The sequence below is a fragment of the Athene noctua genome, chromosome 5, assembly GCF_965140245.1.
Source record: "Athene noctua chromosome 5, bAthNoc1.hap1.1, whole genome shotgun sequence".
NCBI classification, from domain to species: Eukaryota; Metazoa; Chordata; class Aves; order Strigiformes; family Strigidae; genus Athene; species Athene noctua.
In genome coordinates this window covers 21224698-21240430 of record NC_134041.1, presented here as the reverse complement: position 1 = coordinate 21240430, position 15733 = coordinate 21224698, and positions in this window count along the sequence as shown.

Here is a 15733-nt window from a genome sequence, read left to right as displayed (position 1 = left end):
GTGGTTTCAGAAACAAACCACTAAGAACAACATAGGGTCACTGTTCAGAGGTTAAATGTATGACCATAAAAATAAAAAAATGTTTTATTCTGTCTTTGTTAGAAATCCTGCAGCTGACTGTGGCAGGAAATGGAGGTTGCCTAGTAGGAATGAGTCCACAGGCTTTAAAATAAAAATCATTGCAACTGAGATACAAGCAGTTTGATGTAGTTATAGGTGCATTAGTCTGCCCTTGAGGCATTAGAGGAAATTTTGAATGGAATCCTTCCTGTACCTGTAAATGCTTGACTGATACCAGCTTTGGTTGTAGGTGTTGGACCATCACAGGATTGCTGGTGTTGGCAGCCTGCTGTGGGCAGTATGCACACACTTACCCTCATCAGGGACCAGGCATTCTTAGGGGCCAGTTTACCCCACCTGCAGGCTAAATACTTCTCCTGAACAAATTGTACCTTTAGGTAATATTGGACATCTTTTAGTGTCTGAGCATGAGTCAGTCTAGCATTTCTTAATTGCTTGCCTGTAACTTAATTTTGATACATAATGGGCAGATCAAGATTTGCCCAAACATGGATTTCAGTTGTAGTTTACAACTTTTTCATACAAAGTACCAAAACTTAATATAGGTGCAGAACACAGATTATGGAGTTTCTGTGAGGCTCTTTTCCAACTGATTTATGAATACAGCTAACTCTGAAATTATCTTAGCTTTCTTCTTGAGGATGAGAGAGAGAGATTGTGAAGAACACACTTGAGTCTACAGAGATTTTCCCATAGGAAACAAGTTCACTAGATGACTTTCAGGTTTTGTCCTGGAAGGTAAGTGCTTTAGACCTCTTACTATCACTAAGCATAAATTAAGTTTTAAATTGCAATCTGTTTAGAAAAATTAAATTTATTTCTGAATTATATTTAAGCAATGATGTTGTGAATAAGGTCAAAAACCACAACCGACCTTTCCCAGTAGGTTCTCTAGTAAAGGAATTTCCTTCTTGACCACCAGAACCAACAGCCTGACAAAAAGCATCCTAAATGCCACATTTTCTGTATTACATCTACAGAGACTATACTACAAAGACTATATTACATCTACAGAGAAAAATAGCCTCAACTTAAATATCAGAGAGAAATCACTTACATTTTGTGACCTATGCTCTTCCCCACCCTTTGGGACTGTCTGTTGGACTGAGGTTTGAGTAGTTCTTCCCAGAACTGAGATGAGGAGGTGATGGGCATTTTTACAACACAGGTCATTTTAGTATTAAAATTAGTGCTTAGAGTGCTTATACTGTTGAAAATAGTGCTGGAAGAGGCCTATGCAATGAATAACAGGTTTAAGCAATGCTGATAAATTAAAAATAAAGGCTTTAGAAGTTGGTCAGAGGAGCTTGTTTAATCTTTTAAGTTTTTCCAAAATTAAATATCAAATTATTGGTAATTCCTGGCATCCCTCTTAGGAATGTGGTCCAGATACACTCATCAAAAGAGCTCATATCATTAAAGGGGTGATTGTGTCATCTCCGGTACAATTATTCCACACCATTGGTGTTTCTTGGCAGACTGACATGTTTTCACTTGACATTGCTGTAACCCCTGGGAAGAAAAGTGAGTCCTACCCTTCCGTGAATAATTCATTAGTGAGCCATCACACAGAAGTATTCCAAAGAAGCATTCCCTTCTTTTAGGGGAGGAGGGGAGGGATACCAAAGGTACTTAATTTTTTTTTTACTTTTTTTTTTTTTTTTTAAATGCTACCATGCAGTCTTACCACTTGCTAAGCCTTCTTCCATAGCAAGCTTCTCTCCCAGCAAGGAACTTACTCTCAGCTCTGATCTTTTGGTCTGTAAATTAATCCATGTTATTTTTCCAAAAGGTTCTGGAGCAGAGCAGTGGAAAACTGCTGACACAGTGTAGCTTTTCTGAGAGTGCTGGCTTGTCTAGAACTGGACAAAAATGCTGGTAAATCAAACTTTCTTTCAGAAATCCAACCAGGAAGCATGGCTAACTGCTTAGTAAAATGTGCTAAAATATATTTTCTAATGATTGGATAGACTGACATTGTTGGTAGTGAGCATGCAAACCACGTATTAAACACCTGGTCAGAACCAGGGAAATGTATTCTTTCATATTTGATCAGAGAATGGAGAGCTCGGCATTCACAGGTATGTTTAAAGTGATGGTGAAAATGTTTACACAGAGTTGGTTTGACTTACTTTTGAAGTGTAAAAAGCCTGGATTTTCCATTTATCTGGATAAATGTTCCTATTGCTAGTAATGAGTTTAAGAAGCATAAGTTGAAACGGAAGACCCTGTATGGCGTATTTTTCTTATTTTAGGTAAGCCTTTCTTAGGTGTCCTGTTTGAAGGCTCTACCACTGACAGGTTTTTTTCTAAAATTGTATCAATAGCAGGTGTTCACTTTATTCTTTACTTTTCCACTTCTGATACGTATTTTTTCATGTCTGCTAGAAAAGCTTGGCTATCAGTTTAAAGCATGTTCTTGATAACAGGCAGGCAAGGGCTGGATGAGCCATTCTTTTATTCTTATGTGCAATATCTTGGGTATTTGAAGGGCTCTTTAGTGATCCCTTCCTCTAAGAAGCTCAAATAATTCCTGGTATTTTATTAATCTGTCAGAGCAGGGGTTGCTTCTGAATTTATCTTGGTATTTCTGTCTGAAACAGCTGTGCAGCCTATGCTTCAAATTGCCAGCATTAAATCAACATAGTTTTCCTCCTCATTCTTCATCAATTTGTCATATAGATAAGCCCACTACCTGCACTAGCAATCTTCCATTATCCACTGTTCTTGCTGGTTTCTTCTATATACTTCCATCAACACCCACGAAGGCTTTTTACCCTCAGATATATTCTGTCTTTTTCTCTTTAGGTTTTTTAACTCCGGTGTTTAAGACGATGCCTGCGGATAGCTAATGACTCTAAAAATCGAGTGTGTCATATGACTTATTTTGCCAGTGATACAGCTAGGTGGTTTGGACTTTAATCTCTTGAGATCACATAAAGGAAATAAAAAAAATATGTCAGATAAAAATGAAAAAAAAGGACAAGAGAAAAATGCATCTTGATGATTTTTGTTATTTGTGGAAACTCTATCACCCAAATTTTTTTTCTAGTTACTGGAACGATACACACTGAAAATATACACGTTTGAGGAACATAAATGAATACACTGTACCCTCCATTATGAACTATGCTGAAAGTGTCCTTCATGATCAGATTTTTACCCCATAAATTTAATCATCATTCAGATTATTCTGTTTTTCCCTGTATTTGCTTGTCCTTAAATGTGCTTCTGTGACATGTGTATATGTAACCTTCATAACTAAGATGTTCTTATTTGCATTGTAAAAGAGTAAAGCATTTCCAATGCCAGTATTATAATGAATACTCTATTTAAAAGATCATGCCTCATTTTACTACATGCTGTATCGTCAGCAGAGTGCTATAGTCTGTCCTGATATTTCACTGTATAAATTAGACAACTATGGAAGGAAGAATAAAAACAGCAGATACAGATTAAGTGACCTGTTCCAGATCACAACACACACTTTGGCAGCATGAGAAGTAGATTCCCAACCTACTAAATTTGGAGGCATAAAAAATGTAATTCCTGATTTTTAGGAAAAAGTGAGGGGTTTGGGATTGCCTTGAATTTTATTTTTATCCTTTTTTTCTTCTCTGCAGAAATAATTATAACTATTTACAGTTACTATAACTATTTACACTGGCTTTGTAAACCTCATTGAAATGTTTTTCAGAAACTACTGTTTCCAACTGTCATTTCAGTAATGTTTTTCTAAAATGGAAAAAACAGAAACAAAATTTTTGCATAGGAAGGAAGACATTTCAAAGACTTGCTGCTTTTCCTCCATTAGAGCACAAGCACAAGTTGAAAAGGGGCATATGTTTTTCAATGTGTAACCTCCATGTGTGGGCTTGTTGGATACTAAAAAAAGAACTGCTAGACTTTTTACAAGGAATAGATTTATTTGCAAAGGAAAAGGTTAGCAAAATCATCAAAACACCTGAAGAAAAACTGCTTCAGAAATAAAACAAATGGGAGACTCCTCTAGAAATGTCTGTAATTATGCAAGGTGTTTGCAAATAAATACTTTAAAAGACATGTTTCCTCTTTCAAATCGGGCAGAAGCTGCTGATTCCCTCTGCTTCCCTATTGCTACTGTGGGTGCCCCAGGCTTTTTCCGCTAGTGCAGCTGTGCTCCACTGAAATAAATGGCACTTCCTGGGGACTACATCTTTAGTTACTGGTACAAGAGTCATCGTAATGTGCAATGAGATATTTCAATAATGCTTTCAAATGGCTATTAAAACACAACACTGCATAATAAAATCACAACTGCATGGCTGCAGATAATGCTACCAGTGGCACAGCTACCTGCATATTATTCCCTTCAAAGAGGAGCTACTAGAAAAAAATCGTAAGGCAGCAAGAAAAGGTGTAAAAAAACCCAGATGCTCAGTGGTGTGGTCTCACTGCTGCTGGTCTTTTCTTCCCAGTTCCCTCCCTGTTTTTTGTTTTGGTTTATGATCTCCAAAGTACTGAGTTTTCATAGCTCAACTTATTTATTGCCTCACATCACAGGGAATAATAATTCATGCCTAACAGCGTGAAATCTGGAAAAGCGGATTCAAAGTATGCCTGGATCTTCAAGGAGATCCAAGTTATTTCCCATACAAAATAAACATCTTACTTTGGAGAGTGGAAGATGTTGTGCATTAACAGAAATGCTTTGCCTTTTCTGTAAGAAAGGTCTGTTAATTAAGAATTTGTGCATTAAAGCAGGAGTGAACCCAAATGATGATCACTGCATTGTAAAGCTTGCAACCTGTCCTGCACAATAGAAATCAATAGGATAAAGAAAAACGTTAAACAGTGTTGAAGAATTGTAGCAAGAAGTTCCCTTCTATTTCCTAGTATCCACCAGTAAATACTAAAAATCAATCACATTTAAGTTGGTTCTAATGAAGCACATGTTGCTGGCTTCTCAGGACCTCATCTGGGACGTGCAGGATTTATCTGCCGAGGGCTTTGCAACTGTCGAGGTTGTTGATCTCAAAAGTGGTTAAGGAGTCCTTGCCTAACTCTAAGTACTTGAGTGTCACAGGTAGGACACCGGTGTATCAAGGCATCGAGATTCTCAGTAAAGAGCCATGCATGCCTCTTGGGGCAAGTAAATAGGGACTTAAAGTCCTGCTGAGTGCTTGGAAACTGAGCCCCATGACAGCTAACGGTATCTGGCCCTGGGCTTTTTGCTTTTCATATTTTTGTGCTTTTGATTTTGGTCATTAGTTTATTCTGCCCTTAAATAAGTTTGCAGCTTGTCATTTTTTTCATTTGAAGAGCTAAGGAAAAGAGTAGCGCTTTAAACACCAGCATATATTTCAAGCGGACCCTGCATCCTTGTAAAATGTTAGAATTTAGAATCTTTCCAGTGACAGCCATGACTGACTTGTTTAATGTCAAGCTTCTGGAAGATCCTTTCCTAACCAGTGCTGTTCAGCCAACTGTCTCTTAAAGAGCAGGGAGATGCAGGTCTTGCGTTCGAGTTATTCCCTCTTCAGCTGGAAACATGGTGTATTATATTCTTCACTGTATTTATTACAGAGTATGTGGTACCTGATTGAGTATACCAAGATGACGTATTCGTATTGCTCTGTTTGTATGGCTCATGACATTTGCCCAATGATAGATAATCGAATTTTTCTGAAATCTCTTATTTTTGCAACAGAATTTCAGTCTCATCTTGCATTCTGTACTATTTATTTTGTCATCGGAACTGTTAAAATTCATAGTAAGTACTTTGGCGCTCTGTCTATTTGCTAGACAATTTATTTGGGAACAATTATGGTTGTCTCATAGATACTTCCAGAATGTTTTTTTGAAAACAAAGCCTTTGTCTCTACACTATTTGAGAAAATCATTAATTGAAATCTGAACTGTATTCTACTTTGATAGAAAGTTTTGTTTTTCTGCTTGGGGAAGAACTGGGTTTCAGCTTGAATGGTCATGTATTCTCCCTCTGTATTTTGTTTCTGGTAGGTTGTTCTACAAGCCTACAGAGTAGTGTTATAGGATAAAAACCTCCTGAACACATCCTAAATATGTTTACGTGTATACGCTCTATAGATATGTATAGTCTCTGGGTTAGAATATTTGTAATTTAAAGGGTTTTGGTTCCCTTATAATTTGGATAGGATTTTGGAGTGTCAGAAAACAGATGTCTTGTGTTTATCTTCAACTGATTCTTTGTATTAAGGAAATTATCCTCATAAAGATGTCTGGGAAAGATAGTCTCATTTTGATTCTTTTGATTCTTCGTAGCTTAAAGGCTAATTTGATCTGTTTCTTTATATATATATGTGAATACAAAGACTGAAGATTAACATATTTGGGAAAGTTAAGAGCTGCTGGAAAGAGGACAGTGGACGGTTATTCAAATTCAGCATAACTGAGAATAAAGATGGAAACAACTGGTCTTAATATTGATAGCCCTAGCTAATTTTCTTTTGATGATTTGTGTAATTTCAAAAATATGTGGTTTTAAAGATGGAGCTTTCTATGGAGCTGTCAAAATCTAATGGTTCACATTTCTGAAATAATTAAATTACACCTTCTTGTACTTAACTAGAGAGACCAAAGTGCTTTTCATATGCAGTATTGCGCTTAGCACAAAACCAAATGCTAATGTGACTATCGGTACAGGACCAAACTTTATCTGAGATCTGGGGTGTTGCCATGGCAATTCCAATTGTTGGGAAAAAAAAATCCCTTTTGTGCTTCATTCTGACATTATATTGCTAAATGATGATTATGAAGAAACATGCAACCCAAAAGGGGGGGAAAAAATCTCTTTTTGAAGATGTAAAACATACTTTCTATCCCATTTACTTTTTGTGAAACACTGAATGTGTGCCCAGATTGTTATGAGCTGTAGTTTTTGCAGATTCAGATACATTTTTATTTCTCAAACTGCCATAATAATACTGAATGTTACTTCTCCCAAATGTAATAATCAACATAATAAGGAACTCAGAAACATATATGCCATTTCCTATGCAAAACAACATTTTCTAGTATATTATACTGCTGACATGGACCTCTTGCTTTTAACAATACTGCCTATGTTAGTTGAAGCATAACTAAAACTTGCCTATGTTATTTATATATATAAACTACATAATCTATGTATAATATAATCAGAATAGCTCACAATAGCCAATGGATCAGTCACTTCTGTTTCTATTCCTTGCAAAATCAGTATGCAACAAGCTTTAAATAAAAAAATAGAATTAAAAAACCAAAACAAAAAAACCCAAACCCACACAATACTTCCAAATGAGAAAAAAAAATGAACAGGTAAATTTAAAATGTGGTTCGCACTGCAATTCATGCTGAAGTTTATTGTGCGTTCTTTTATGTAGGAAATGCATAAAATGGGAAACATTTTCAGAAGAGAACTAATTCTTGCAGTGCTGCATTGCTGCTTTATAAATAAATCATTGTCCTTTCTCTATTGATCACTGGAACAATCCAGTCAAAGAATGCTGACTTAGTGCAGGCCTTCTCGGGAGTGCTGGATTGAGAGAAAAAGCTGGCTAAGTGGGACCCAGCAGCATGGAATAGGCAAAACCCTATACTGCTTAGAGACCAGGTTTGTTGCATAAAATCCAGGCCTTGATTTATTTCTTACCTCAAAAAACCCTTGACAAGCTGATTTCTACCAGATTTTTTTTTCTCTCTCCCTCTCTCTCCTTCTCTCTCCCTCTCTCTCCCTCTCTCTCCCTCCCTCTCTCCCTCAGGGGAAATATATGTAAGACAATACTAGTTGTAATTGCTGGATGCTGAAGATCTCTGTATAATGTATTGTGAAATTTTTTGTAGAACATACTCAGAAAGACCTTCCAGATTTAATCCAGTCTTTTAATGATCCCAACTATGATATTTATTTGTCAAGAAATAAGGCCTCAAGTCTTCCAGGAATACATTTGAATTAGTAGACTCTTGGAAATAGTACTGAATTCCGGTGAATTGAGGTAGAATCTGAATTTTATTTGGTTATCTCAAAGATCACAGCTTGCCAATCTGACAATTTTGTGATGTTTGATTTGTCAAGATTGCTTTGATCAAGCCCCAGGGCTTTTCTGGGAACAGGAATAACTGTTACAGAAAGGAGCAGAGAAATACTGTCTGGGTTTGAATGTCTGACCGTTATGATCAGTATTGGATCTGAGAGGCATGTACATACCTTATAGAACATGGATTTCACTGAAGTCTGTGGTAGATGTCCCTATCCAGAGTATATGCTCACAATGTTGTTATCCAGAACTTTCAGATAGTTTTAGAATATAAAGTTCTTGTTTTTCATAAAATAAGATTTACGGGTAGATCTAGGGTTCAGCTGGTGGCAGGTTATTCAGGGCCATGGTGATGCATTGCTTTTAGGGCATGTTGTCATCTCACCAGTTCCCATATTTTTTTTTCTGTTTCCCATTAATTACGAAAACTTCTAGGATGCAGTTCTGTAAAATGTAATTATTTATTCCACTGGGTGTTTTGTCTCTAGTGTCTCAATCAGAGGCAGCACATGCTGGCCGTATTCTCACCCAGTGTGGTTAGCTGGCTGGTAGGAAGCAAAGTATTAGCAAGCTTTCTTGAATACAATAGAGTCATACAGCAGAAAACCTCGATGCAAGAGACTGTGAGCCTGAATGCATAATTGATCTGAATTGCTTCAGTCATGTGGGGGTTGGCTGGGGCTTTCTCTTCCCTGTTTGCTGTCAGGGAGGGGAGGCTGTGGAGCAGCCAGGGGCTGTGCGGCAGCATGGACCCGCCATGCTCCCTGCTGAACACACACAGTCAACAGCAAAACTTCCCCCAGCTGGAGCTGTAAGTCTGGACCAACAGGACTACAGGGAACACATCTGGAGGCAGAGAAAGACTAAACGTGTCGTTGTTGCTAACATGGCAGAACCCGGCTCAGCCCTGGTTTCCATTGGACTAGCAGCCTGTAGGCTTTCTTCTCCCCAGTATCAGTCCGTTCATGCCTTCTGCTAGTGTGCTGAAAGGCCTGTCATTATCATGAGCATAATAAACCATGAACTATTTTTTTACGTGAAATAATGTAATCTATTAAACAAACAAAAAACCCGGTGGTGTTATTACTCCTCTTTTTGATCATCTCCCTCTTCCAGCCAAAGCAGAGTCTGACCGCTGACCACTAGATGACACTGTTGTATAAGGACATGTTCAGCATAATAGCTGAGACAATAACTAATTTACTTAGAGAACATGTATGTGTATAATTAGGAGTCATCAATGTCTTTCTTTTAAAATAAAATAAGTTTACCATATCTAATTAGATATTTCTTATAAGATGGATTTCATTCTAATTGGGTAAAGCTATGCTACTGGTTTAAAATATAGCAAAGGATGTATTTGTATTCACTTTCACAGTTTCCATATTTTTTTAGTCCTTGCAATAAATGGATCTGATTACACCTTTTAAATCGATGTTCTCTCAAACTGGTATGACATAAATGATTGTTCTGTCATTGGGATTTTACTGCCATTGTTTTCAGTGTGTGAGGTTTGTTAGTGATATCTTTCTTAATCTCATTCTGTCTGTCCCCATCCTCCTGATTGTGATCTTGAATCTGCATGTTTTTTCCATCCAAACTGAAGTAATCTATTTAAAGAGCCAAAAACTGCCACCACGCACGACTCTAGCTTGACCATGACAGTGCAGGCTTTCCAGCAGCAGCGAGCTCAGTAATCCCCAGCTAATGAACAAGAGCTCCAAAATGTCCGTTGTGTGAGGGGTTTCTTTAAAAGCTCACATTTCTTGTAATTGAGTGTTGCCAATGGAAAATCTATTTTTTGCAGATGTCAGACTGAATTCAGCCTAGGTAAAATTCAAATTCCGTGCTTTTCTGTAGGGAAAATTAATACCTTTAAGCTGCTGCGTGAATTCAGAAGTCACTGGCTAGTCAGCACCACACCCAGTGTGGACAAGACTTACATCACTTCCCCAGAAAATTTCATTAATGCCTGAATTCAGTTCACCAAGTGAGTTCTATATATTCCTACCAAAATGCTCTGTGATATGCCAGTGTAAGGACTACGCTTAATTTCCAGTTCTTTCAGATCTGTGAGAGTTTTGATATGGGCGGTCTTCCTCAGATCAGCTCTGGTGATGCTAGGCTGGGACATCCGCCACTTCCACCTTGTGAATGTTCCCATCGGTCCATTCCTGCAGCTGCCTGACACATGGGCCACTCCGAACATTGTTTCCCAGTTATGACTAGAATTTGTCTATTAAATCTTAATGGCATCTTTTAAATGAATTTAAATTATCTTCTGAAAAAAGCTGTTCCTGCAACAAAATGAAGGCAAAGTCATTTTAGAATAATTTTCAAAATGTGGCTTATAACTATATTGTACCTCAGAAATAGTTTATCTAACTATCCCAGTGGTGCATGGCTTTCTCTGCTGTCCCTGTATCTCATATACAAAATTATGGGCTATTATACAAAAGTCATATCTCTGTCTTATTTATTGAAGTGTTAGTTCACTAAGTAAAGGATCTCAACAATGATTTGAGCTGGCTGAAAACCTGCTTGAAAATTATATATTGCAGCAAAAGGTTTTCAACAAGCTCTATTTTTGAAGCTAAAGTACTTCAATTCCCAATGACAAAATTCATTAAAATATAAATTAGCCTAAAGAAACAGATGAATTACAATGGTAGATTTGCATATCATATATTTGGTGTGAATGTAACAGTTTCTTCATGTAGACTAACTGCTACTGCCATCTTCATAACCCCATAGTTGAGTAAGTGACTGTGCGGTGAATGAGGAAGCAAAGAAGACAAGGATGAAAATTATTTGTACAGAATTTTAAAGAATGCTGCAGGATTTTGCAGTCTGAATTAAAACCTATGTTAAACCAGTTTTCTCCACTAAGACATATCTTAGCTAATCAATTATCAGAGGAGGTGTATGCATGCCTCAGTGTTCTAATAATAGAAAGGGATTTAAGGAAATGTCATGTTTCAATTGTATTTGCAGAATTGTAGATAATTAGTGATTGATGCAACAAGAGTGAATATGATCTAAGAAATAAAGGTGAAAAGTGATCAGGCTGGATGGAATTAGAATATCTTATCTCAGGGGAGTTAAATGATTCACCTGCAGTAAAGATCTTTGCATCCACAAAAGGCAGCAACAGAAATTTCTCATAAAGTTTGACCTGTTGTTCTGTAAGTAATATAGCAGAGACTCCAATACAGAGTATCTTGTCAATTCCTTTTAATAAATGAAGCTGAACTGATACAGCGGCTTGTGTAGTTTCTCTGATCTGTACCAATTCTCTGCTCTGTGCCTTCATGTGTATTTCCATGAATTGCTGATGCACTTGGCCAGTGAGTTTTCTGTGACTTCAAAGCCAAGAATTTCACTTTGCCTTGTATAAAACATGCCCAGAAGCTGGATACTGAAAAAAAAATAAGTAGGGGGGAAAATATTGATTTTAGATGTTAGGATAATCTAAGAAAAATGGTTAAAGAAAAGGGGGGGGGGGGGGGGGCGGGGAGGGGGGCTGTCTCTCTGTCTCTTCTTCATTTTGGATGTTTTAGCTTTCTCATTTGTTGCCAATAGTTTCCAGAAAATTCTTTTGTAGAGAAGCAACTAGCTCCACATAAATGCAAACAATAACTGCAAATACTACATTTGTAACTTCTAGAAGGTGCTGTGATATTGGAGGATATATTCTTAAGAGATGCTGTTCCACATCACTTCAGCTTTCCAGGCAAAAGGATGAATTCATTGGTTACTCTTCAAGAATGATAGTCATGAGGTTCATCAGTGGCTTTTTGAAAAGGCTTATGGTTGACATTGTCATGCACAAACTTAATTAGCTCTAATGCAATTATCTTCTTTAGTTTTTGTGATGTAACTCAGTGTATGTTATTGTGCATAGCTTTGATGAGTAATGTTACGAAGACAGTCAAAAGAGCCAAATAGTCCCAGATTTTTGCCCGTTTTAGTACACATTTTGAATCCTATAGGTCAATAGACCTTTATACTTCTAAATCACCTAGAATATATTTGAAAATATGACCTTTAATTCAGTCCCATCTTTCCAGACAGCTTCAGGGGTTATCCCAGCATTTCCAGATAAATTTGGAGTCAAATTAAATGAGGAACCACCGAGATCAGCTTCAAACTGAGAAAGAATAAATCACAAGATGTGAAGAAAGTTCCAGGACTAAATCTTTTCAAAACAATGTGATTTTACTGTATTATCATATCCCACAAGTTCTTCAGTCACATGGGAACTTGGGCATGTAAATAATCTGACTAAGTGTGACTATTGCTGCTCTTCAGGAAAATGCTTCAGTAACTCATTGGCCTGCAACTATCTTCCTCCTTTTCCTTGATATTGTCAAATTTTTCATAAGTGAAATAATTTTTAATATTCAACTTTGTAGCATTTGAAACCAGCCTGAAATAGATAATTTTATGAGGGTTTTATAAACTTCATTTAAACTGAATCCAAGGAAATGGGAAAAAAAGTATTGCAGATGAATAATTTTTAAGAGATTGGGAGGGAGAGACACCTTTATGTAAAGGAATGTTTAGTATCAAAGCATATAAATAGCTTTAGCTGACAGCAGAACAATAACTTCAAAAGATCACAAATTATTCTCAAATTTTAATAAAAAAGGAAGCTAGATTTATTCCATTCTGAAGATAAGAAAGGATGGCTTAATTCTGTTCTTCAAGCATTTTTCAGACACGCTTAACTTTTGATTTCAACATTTTCAATCCTGATTTGCACTAATAAAAACTAGGTGCAAATGAGAGCTGATGAGTCTGTATTGAAGTTAAAGGAATAGTTAAAAATGTCTATGAATATTCATTTAAATTCGGAAATGAACTCCAAATTGATCATGTCTATGACTCTTTGTGAATTTGCTCTCTATGAGCATACAAGCACTTGAAATTATCTTTCATGAATATTTGCAAAAGCAAATTTTCAATTAGACTTTTCAGATACTTGCAGAAAATAAAATTTCAGTGATATATTAAATTGTGAGATTTGGATTTCACATCATGTTGCCTGGTATTTGTCATCAATTCTATGGGACTGCATACCTGAAAGACTTCAGGAAGATTTTGGCTGGATGGAGGACTTTGGAGAACCTTTACCTTGTGAATTGCAGGATTCATTGAAAAGCAGAAACAAATCAAAAGATATGAGAAAATAAGAAACTGTGCAGATTTCAGATTTCAAATTTCTATTTGAGGAAATTTTTTTTAGTGCATTGAACATGATACTTCAGCATAAAGTGAATCTTAGAGGCCTATTTCTCCTCATTTGTGCTGTCAGGAGATTGTCGCTGGCAAGTTCAGTGACTATGTCCAAGCAGAATAATTTTAAGAAAGTAGTTGGGGTTTTTTTTAACCATTTAAGACACAGGAATCGATAGAATGCAATGGCTGATAATTTTGGGTAACTTAGACAGAAAAAGTGGTGTACGTGCAGTGACTGTCATTGGAGCTCCAGAATGTGATGTGTGGTTTCAGTTAGAAGCTAACTTCAAGTAAGAAGCTCTAACTCTAATAAGATGTTTGTATGTAACAGTTTTCATGGTATTTCAAGTCTGAGCATAATCTTGAGTGTGTTGTGACTTGCAAGAAGACCTGAAGCTGAAAAGAATATTCTTACCAGGGAATACGATAGAAATGACAAGTCAGCAGACCTTCCATAGTGGGGGAAGAAACCAACCCCAGGAGGTGAGGTCAGAGGACAGGACATGTCCTGCTTGGCACAGGTACATTTGTATTCCCAGAAACAAAGAGAGGAAGGAAGGATGCCGTAGATCCAGTGGGATCTGTTCTGGCCTGAGCTGCGATGCAGGAGGAGGAAAGAGAAGCTGCTGGCAGCCTGCAGAGGTGCCCACAGGACCTCCCAGGCTAGCCCAGAGGAGGTGAGCTCATCCACCTTGAACCAGGGAAAGGTGCTGCTCGGGGTGAACAGACTGGGTGAGGTTTGGAACTGTAATTGCCAGCCCACTGTGCTGCTGTTCTTGGGGGGGCTAGGAGAGGTCCATATCAATAACTTTAGTCTAGAAATGCACTTCTTAAGTTTAGTTTCGTTTTTATTTTGTGAGTTTATCCCATATTGTGCATAAGGACTCTAGCCACTTATTTTACAGAACTGAATGTGTCCTGATTTAATCTTTTACCCTGTCAAGTGAAAGGCACATTCCCTATGGCTGATTCAGGGCACTTTCTTGCTTGGGGAGGAAAGAACTGAAGTACACACTAGCACACACGTATTACCTTGGAGCAGGGGAGTGGTTTTCCAGCTAGTTACTAGAGTCAGCTTGAGGGCAGGCAACAGGCAGTGCTGGGTCAGTCTTCCTCGGCAGGCACAGTCTGTGCCCCTAACAAGCAGCAGTCGAGGGGGGAGATTGTTTATGATGCATAAGGTACCCTAAGAGGGTCATACAGCTCAGAAGAAATCAGATCAGGTTTCCGAAACTGAGACAACTAAATTATTCAGCATGAACAGTCTTTGCTTGCACAGGTGCTGAGTACCTTGAATTCCATGTTCAAATATTCTGCAAGCTAGAATACTATTTAATGAAAGAAATTTGTGAGTAATTTAAAGCCAGGGATTATTTGGGGAGTTTTCAAAGTGATTTGTAGACAATTTATAAACAAGAAAAGAAGGATGAATAATTTGTTATGTATTACTTCTTCATCTCTAGTTTTGATAGTGAGGGAATCCAGCCCCAGTGCCTAGAAGGCATACATGCCAAGGATTGCATTTCCTGTGTAAAAGCTATACAATGTGATAACACAGTTGTACTGCATATTCAGTTTTGATATGTAACCTTTTAAATAAATTGGAATACTCTTTGTGCCTATACTGGCACACACGGAGAGATCATAAACAATAATTTCATAAAGGTCACTTCCTCACTAAGCGCTTAGAGCTTGTGGCAAGAGCAGTATAGGGCTATTAAAGGACCTTTATGCTTCTAGTGTTTGGTGGGTGTTAATATTTTCGCAGCTTTGAAGCTCTGCTTAATATAAAGGCTCTGTAGTCTTTAATGCCATGGGTCTGTCTGTGCAGCCCTATGCCATGGGCCCCTGTGCTGCCTTCCCATGCTGCAGGGCTGGCAGTGAGTGTCTGTGCTGGTTTGAGGGTCCATGGGGCTACTTAAGGAGGCAGCATGATGCAGCGTGACTGAGGCTGGCAGCATCCTTCTTGCTACGGGTGAGGAGGAACACAGCATGATCCAAACCATGTAAAGCTGCTGACCTTTTGTGTCAGTAGCATCTCAAAACAACCAGGTATCTCACCAGTTTAGCATCCTCTGGAACCTGGGCAATACGTGAGTGCCAACAGCAGCTAAGGGACCTGCACTAAGTGAGAGGTACCAGGGGCCTCCTGAGCTCATTCCAGCTGCACAGCACATTGTTCAGCTTTTCCTGCTGTTGCCTTCCAAGGCGCTAATGAAGTTGGTGGAACCATTTTATTTTTGTCCAGTGGAAACTTGTTCTCTTGGTCTTGCTTGTCTCCGGCTAAATATTTTATGTCAGAGGAAATTTTTGGAAGCTCATAGTCCTTACAACCAGCATTAAAACCAGCTATATCCACAGGTCTTTAGAAACAG